The 8,379-nt window shown below is 44.4% G+C and overlaps 1 long non-coding RNA gene across 1 annotated transcript; it reads right to left on the bottom strand.

Annotated features, from left to right (window-relative positions):
• Positions 1-6,521: 6,521 nt before the first annotated feature.
• Positions 6,522-7,410, bottom strand: Gm41806. Its single transcript, XR_877718.2, has 2 exons — positions 7,359-7,410; positions 6,522-6,918 (listed from the first exon to the last, which is right to left on the bottom strand). It is a non-coding gene; the product is annotated as a predicted gene, 41806 (long non-coding RNA).
• Positions 7,411-8,379: the final 969 nt, after the last annotated feature.

Here is an 8,379-nt window from a genome sequence, read left to right as displayed (position 1 = left end):
CGTGCCAGACAGTGCGTATGGAATAATGTTAACCGAGAAAGCTGAGTCCAAGATAGTTCCTGCAAGTCAGTTACAGAGAAGGAACATCACAGGCCTGGAAACAGATGAAGGCTGGGTGAAAATGGGTAAAGACTCTGAAAATGAAACAGCCAGTGTTGCAAAAGGATGGGATTCCCCGAGAAGTGTGCTGGAAATTCTGATATTTGCAAGTGTACCACTCAACCAGATTGTGGCACATTCTAGACGAAGCTACTGTGATTCGGAAATGATCCTTAAATGATTTCTTGAAAACTCAGACCATGTAGACTTAAAAGTCTAGATACCCAGAATCCCTCACTTCTAGACTATTAAAGGTTGAGATTCATAGCCTGGAATGTTAGAGGACACTGTAATAAATGGAAGCCCTGTCTCCCCCTTAAAATAAATAAATAAATAAATAAATACATAAATACATAAATACATAAATACATAAATAAATAAATAAATAAATAAATAAATAAATAAATAAATTCAGGGCTGGCAGGGTGGTTTAGCAGGCTAAGGTGCTTGCTGCCAAGCCTGCTGGCTTGAGTTCTATCTCCAATTTACATGCTAGAAGGAATAAACCTATTACTTCCAAGTTGCATGCCTTCCCTGCTAAATATACAATTTAAAAAATAGTGAAGGAAGTATCTAGAGTACTCATGAATGAAATTCTCAAAAATAAATAAATAAATAAATAAAAGACAGTAGTTCAGGCCTCTGCGCCTCTGGGAACCTTCAGTGCGGCCGAGGCACGGGAATGCTTCACATCTGCCAGTGAGCTTATCGCTCCGTCCCTGGCTGTTTGTTTGCTTGGTCACCTTCCGTCTGGACTTTGACTACCTTCTTGAACCGTGTCCCCAGACAGTAACACTGCTGGAGGCCCTTCTTTCCCGTCCAGTGAGTTGCAGCTTGTTAATTTTCCTCTAGTCATCCTACCCTGTGGAATGTCTGGTCGCTACTTTGGCCTGTTGGCCCTTGGGGGCTTGAAATCTTGTCTCTGCTAGAGCCCTACTCTGTCCTTCCCGGTATCTCTTGAATATCTGCGCTCATCCCAGAAGCTTCCATTCAGCCTCCCTGAGATTTGGTTCTTGTATTGAGGTAGAGTATTTGAACCCAGTCTCCCCTATACTTCTACCTGCCCTGAACACTTGTTGATGCTAACGCACCTCTCCTCATAGAGCCAAAATGAGAGTGGTAACTGGTAATGTAAATTTAGGTTACCCTAATTATGACATTCCAGCGTGGTAGCAATTTTGTGAAGCAGTCATAATAACAGAACAAGTAAAAGCGATAAATCAAACTTTTCCAGTATATTCATAGGGACTACAGATAGGTGAGTTATAGCAAAAAAAGAGAAAGCTTCGTTACAGGCCTCAGGAGTTCTCCCATGATGCTATTTGCTTTTGAGATGGAGGAAGCTAGGGGTTTGTACATGTGTTCCAAAGGATTTACCTAATTGTCCCAAGGTTGTTAAGCCAAAGGTGTACAATTAATGGCATTTAAAAGATAGCTCAAGATAATGTGCAGTGAGACTCTAGACTTGCAACACTCCAGTCCAGAACCGTTGACCTTCTAATCAGTCAGTCAGCCTTAATAAGCACAGCTTCCTTATGGATGCTTTTTTTTTTCTCAGTTTCCTCTACACCACAGTTCATGTCACATACCATCAGCTGTTACCTAGCCACATGCTGTACCCCCTTGACCTATTCTAGGCTCATCCTGGCCCACTCTGTCCCACTCTGAGACCCAGATCAGCAGAAGTGACAGCCAGCAGTTTCGGTAGTGGGAAGAGGGGAAGCCCTGACAAAGACCTCAGCAGCCTGGAAATACTTCCTTGAGGAAATGGGGGTTTGGGATGCCTTGGTCTGTCACCTAGGAGATGCTCATCCATTCAGGAAAGGCTATACAAATCCAGCGCCTTAATCGATGGTCAAGTTGAGGAGTTGAAGGGATGAACACAGAAGCTCTTTGGGAATCTAGTTGTCTAGGGACAGGAGGTGGATACAAAGGCAAGCATAGTACTGACCAAGTGGGACGTCAACAGAAGGTTTCACAGGTGAATGAATACCCAGGTGATCTTCTTCGCCCCGACAAAGGTCCCTTTGGTGTCATCCTGAAGAGCTAGCATATCTAGGTGGGCCAGCAGTTATTCAGGAGACAGGAGTTTTTGAGTGTCACATGAAAGAATACGGATTGCACCGGGTTCACTAGATGTCCAATAGGGGTCTCAGTCATCGTGGGGCCACTCCCAGGTCCCTTCTATTCTACCCATCCTAATCTTACAAAAACAAACACAAGCATTTCCCTTCTCAGATTAAAACCCCTGCAGGGTTCTCCCCTGCCCCAGAGATGCATTGCAACCCCTTCCTCTCTGGGGACGGAGGCAAGCGAATATCATCTTTCTGCTGCTCACCCTAGACTGCCTGCCTCTGGTGTTTATTTCAGAGAAAACAACCTAGCCTTCAATAGCCGCCAGCCCAGTCAGCCTCTGTGGCTTTCCTTTTTGCCAAGGAGAGAATTTCTAGCTTTTCTGCCCCTCTAGCATCTCTACTACTCTGCCTTGCTAGAGGGACCTGCCCTTTGCCAGTTCTTAACATTGGAAGGAGACCTGCCCTGTTCGTCATGGCAGTACATTTCCTGCCCCTCACCTCAGAACTCAGCAATTATGGAGAAATATAGGTTGGCTTGTCCTTGGCCTTAGGTCACTGTTTACTGTTATTGAGGTGGCCAGTCACCCCACCTTCCCATCTTCATCTAATTAAGACCAGCTCTTTCTGCTCCCATACAGGAGACACACAGAACAGGCCAGTCTTTCTGGGGTTGAGGATCATGCCCCAGGACAGACCCCAGGCTGTTGTAAGGCAGGGCTCAGGGCCACCTGAGCTGTGAGGAGAGTGGAATGACACATGGTCACGGGTTCCACTGCTCTGAGGGCAAAGTCCCTTTGCTGTCCCATGCATGCAAACTGCTTTCTCAACTAGAGGAAGTCATGGGCTGTCACAGGCCAGGGGAGGAAGTAGAGGATTGCTGTAGCTAGTTCATGACTAGAAAACACCACATGCTTCCTGGTAATGGACTAGAACATTCTTGGGGTCCGAGTCACTCCAGGAGTGTGGTGCTGGGCACTCTGCCAGAGAGCTTACACAAAGCTGTTGACACCTTATGGCTGAAACTGACAACATCCCTGTTGAGTAGGCTGGGCAGGTCCAGTGCTGTAGGCAGAGTCCTGGCCTCAGATGAGGAAGCTGAGGCCTGAGAGGTGACTTGACCTGGCCTAAGGTTGCATAGCTAGAAGGAGACATAGTCTTGCCTGGATCTTGGGTCTTCACTGTGGTGAAATGTATGGGACACCTTGACGTAGCCATGGTGGTAACATCCTGAAACTCATGGCTTTGTCCAAAGGTGTGGAGGAAGATCCCCAGATCCTGTTGCCTGGAGACTTCTGAAATGTGATCATCTCTTGTTATTCACAGGAATCGTGATTTGGGCTGAGAACATTAGTTCTAGGGCCCAGTATATACTTCCCAAACTCAGTGCTCAATTCTTTTGTTTTTCTCCCTTCTTTACAGGATTTGAAATATTCTAGACTTGCCTTTCTATGTAGCCAGCAATGACCTGAACTTGTGTCTCTCTGTTTCTACCTCTTAAATGCCAAGATTATAGGCATGTGCCACCCAAAGTGTTTTTATGTAGGGCTGGCTTTGGAACCCTGGATTTTATGAATGTAAAGCAAGCTGTTTACCAACTGAGTACATTACCAGGCCTCAATTCAGAAACACTAAATGGCATAGTGCTTGTACGTAACTTAGGCAAATCTTCCCATGTATTCTCTGTGTGTGTATGTTTGTGTACATGTGTGCGTGCATGTGGAAGCCAGAGGTCAGCCCTCCATTGGCGTCTTCCTCTATCATGCTCCACTTTATTTTTGAGACAGGCTCTCATTGGACCTAGAGTTCACTGGTTTAGTTAGGCTGCTCAGTGAGCGCCAGATCTGCCTCTCTGCCCCTATGTGCAGCACAGGGTTATAGATGTAGAACAGTATGCTTGCATTTTTATATGGGCACTGAGGATTCAAACTCATGTCCTCATGCTTACTTGGCAGACAGTTATCCACTGGGTCATCTCTTCATCCCACCTCTTTTTAGAAAGATTAAAATAGGGCTGGTGAGATGGCTCAGCGGTTAAGAGCACCGACTGCTCTTCCAAAGGTCCTGAGTTCAAATCCAAACAACCACATGGTGGCTCACAACCATCCGTAACAAAATCTGATACTCTTCTTCTGGAGTGTCTGAAGACAGCTATAGTGTACTTACATATAATAAATAAATAAGTTAAAAAATAAATGTTTTAAAAAAAGATTAAAATATATCATTTCTCCCTCCTCCCTTTCTTGCCCCCCCCCCCACATCCCTCTCAACATTATGGCTCCTCTTCTCTATTGTTGTTACATATGTATCCAAATAAGTATATAAACATAACCTGCTGAGTTCCTTTCATGTTGCTCATGTGTATATGTTTTTAGGGCTGAACAATTGGTATTGGATCCATTTAGGGACTCATCCCTAATGGAAGACAAATTCTCTTATCAGAATTCTCCATTCTTTCTTAATTGCCCCTTTAGCTCTTCGTATAGGGGTGGGACCCCATGAGACATGCCCCATTTCTGTTGGCATGTCAACTTGTGTCATTGTTCAGGTTTTATTTAGGTAGCCATATTGTTGATATTTCATGGGTGTAGGCTCCTAGTTATAGCTAGAAGACACAGTGCAACAGAGTTTCTGGGTCTCTGGCAATTCAGTCTTTCTGTCCCCTCTTGTGTGATGTTTTCTGAGCCTTGGGTGTTAGAGTTGTATTACAGATGTATGGGTTGGGGCTGGGTGCCCTCAATCTCCTTTAAGACAGTGTCTCCCTTTAGGTCAGGCTGGTCTGGTATTTATTATGTTGCCTAGGCTGGGATCAGTTTTAGGGTAATCATTATGCTATGGGGTTACAGGTGGGCCTCTCTCACAGACTTGAAGTCATGTCTAGTTTACTTACAATACTGACTAGTTGGTAAAAGCTGTAGAAATAGCTGCTAATCTGTATTGTTTAAGAAAGGATGGCAAGGGGAGAGTGGTTTTCTAAGAGGAAGAGGCAAACATGGAGGACCTTCTGTATCTGTACCATAGATGCATAACAGTTCCTGTAGCCTGATCCTCAGTCAGTGGTGAGCCAGCGTCCTCTGGACATGCATCGAGACTTGGACTCAGAAGCTATGACTTCCAAGCTTGCTGTAACCCTGGCAACAGCAGAGCTGTAGCTGTAAGGGGTCATTTTCCAAATGAATTAGTGATTCGATTCCTAACTGGAGTTTGCTTGTTGGTGTTTTGTGACTCAGAACCCCCCACCCCACACCCACACCCCAGCCCCAGGATTTCAATTTGTAGTTTAGGCTGGCCTTGAACACCAGGTCCTCCTACTTTAGTGGGTGCTGGGGTATGTGCATCTGTAGGTCACTTTCATGGTCCTTTTCAATTTTTCTCTCTTGTTAAATTCTCCTCTCGTATATACAGTCCAGCTGCAGTTTCCTCTTCCTCCTTCCCCTCAGTCTCTTTCCCCCACCTCCCTTCTCCCCCAGATCCATCTCCTCTCTGCCTTCCCTCACAAAAGACCAGGCCTCCCAGAGACATCAAAAAATAGGACACAACAAGCCACAGTAAGACCAGGCACATACTATCACTCCAAGACTGAACAAGACAACCCAGTAGGAGGAAAAGGGTCTCACAAGCAGGTAAGAGTCAGGGACAGCTCACCCATCACCTTGTTCCCACCTCCAGGATTCCCACAAGAACACCAAACTTCTCAGCCATATTATATATACAGAGGGCTTAGGCCAGACTTCTACAGATTCCCTGATCTCTGCAAGCCACCAAAGGTCCCAGTCAATTGATTTTTGTAACCAGTGGTCTTGTGTTCTTTTGATATCCCTGACTCCTCTGGTTCCTCTGATTCTGCCCCCAATCTTTATTTATTTATTATTCATACTTACTTCTTTACTTGCTTTGTGTGTGTGTTCCATGTTGCATGTGCAGAGGTCAGAGAACTTTTGGGAGCTGTTTCTCTCCTTTCACCTTGTTGGGGTGTTTCTTGTTGATGCTGCTGCTGGGAATTCAAACTCACTGGACTATGAATTTCTGATATATATGTATATGTATATGATATATATGTATATACACACACATATATAATACATATGTAACATGTATATATGTATGTGTATAAATATGTATACATATATCTACATATATACCATATGTATATATGCGTATGTATATACATGCACATATATACACACGTGTATATGTATTTGTATATCTGTATGCTTACATACACTTATGTATGTTGTGTGCGTTTGGGTGCATACATGCCATGACATCATGTGTGGAGGACATCTTGTAAGTTTTGGTTCTCTCCTTCTACAATGTGGGTCTTGGGGAATTGAACTCAGGCAGTCTGGCTTGATGCTGGATTCCTTTACTTACTGAGCTGTCTTGCTGGCTCAGTTTTGTCTTTGCCACTACAAAAGAGTCTCATGGCAAGGCTCAGACAAGAAACTTGGTTTTGAGTTATCCACTGAGCTTAGTCTGTAGTTGGCAGGATTAATCAGTGACCAGGTAGCCCGAGATAGCTTGCTGTTCTGGTGACATTCCTGAGCAAGCCTGAGGAGACCTAAGGGGTGCACTACCATTAGGGACCAAGACTGGTTCTTCAGCCCTCCAGGGCACTCTGCAGTCTCGACTGGGAGGTCTCTTGTCAGTCACAGAAGAACAGTACAAGATTAGGCAGCTATAAGGTCTCTCTGAGGAGCTCATGGTCTTTCATTCCTGTACAAACATCTGGAAGCAGCTGGCATTTCTGAAAGAGAAGTACAACGGTAGGAGAGTTTAGGGTGATCTGTTATGAAGTCCATCACTACCAGTTTCCAGGCAGGGCCCTGAACCCAATCCCAACCTTCTCTCCACCCCCATCTCTTGTCTGAAGCTTGTAACTTAGGATCGGAGTCTTGTTGTCCTGAGTCAAACCCAAGATGCATTTTAGGACATCTTTCATGTTCTTTCCTTACCTATCTCTCTAGCTTTAGAGGAATGAATGATATTCTAACCACCTCTGAACATTCCCATCCCTTTTTAAAAAATCATGGAATTCAATTACTTGAAACTGAGTTGTTCTAATTATTCTGCTGCATGGTCACCAGTCCCACTGATTTCCCATCGTTGTGTGGATGGTTGTATTAGGTGAGTGGTAGAATTTAGTTTCCCCTTTTTCTGGAACTACTGATTTTTCCAGATCCTCACCTGCTTCCCAATAGCTACATCTCCTTCTAGATTCTACATCTAGATTTTTCTCCTGTGAACCATTTCCTCCTTTCTGCCTCTGCTGTGTTCTAGAATTAGAACTGCCTACCCCCACCCCCAGGCTCAGCAGAAGCCAGGCTTTCTCTTACTTGGGACAAAATTTTCTATCAAATTACATGTGTCATTGTGGTTGTAGTTTCTTGTGAGTTAGGATCTCATGTACCCCAGGATGGCCTTGATTTTACTATGTGATTGAACTATGTGCAGTATGAACTTACTCTCTGACTGAGACAGACTCCCTATCCTCCTGTCTCTACCCAGGAGCCACCTTCACACTCAGCTTCAATCAGCTTATCATTTAAATAATCTAAATGGCAGCTAATTCCTTCCTAGGTCAAGCCTGGAAGAAGGCCTCGAGGCTAATTTAAGACTTTTATTCTGTCATTTAGCTACCATTTTGTTTATTTTTGGAAACAGGAGCTCATGTATCCCATGCTAGCTTTGAACTTGTTATGAAGCTTAGGATGTCCTTGACCATGTGACACAATGCTCAGTTTGTGTGGTGCTTGGAATCCAGTTAGGCTTTGTGTGTGGGCTGGGCAAGCACTCTACTGGCATCCTCAGCCTCTCAACTAAAAATTAAAAAAAATTAAAGATTTAAAAAAAAAATTGTGAGTGTGTGTGTGTGTATGTGTGTGTGTGTGTGTGTGCGCACACACACACTGGATCATCACCAGCTGGAATAATAGGTAGTTGCGAGCCACTCAATGTAGTAACTTGGGGTCCTGGAAGAACAGTAGGCCTTCTTAACCACAGAGCCATCTCTTTAGCCTGCAATTAAAATGCTTGCTTGCTCCTTCCTTCCTTCCTTCCTTCCTTCCTTCCTTCCTTCCTTTTCTTCTTTCTTTTTTTCTCCCTTCCTCCCCTCCCTTCCCTTCCTTCTTCCTCCTCTTCCTTTTTGTTTGTTTGTTTTTTGAAACAGGAGCTCACTGTGTGGTTCTCACTGTCCTAGAATTTGTAT

This window comes from Mus musculus, chromosome 19, assembly GCF_000001635.26.
Source record: "Mus musculus strain C57BL/6J chromosome 19, GRCm38.p6 C57BL/6J".
Taxonomy (NCBI): domain Eukaryota; kingdom Metazoa; phylum Chordata; class Mammalia; order Rodentia; family Muridae; genus Mus; species Mus musculus.
This window is presented reverse-complemented; position numbering and strand designations above follow the sequence as displayed.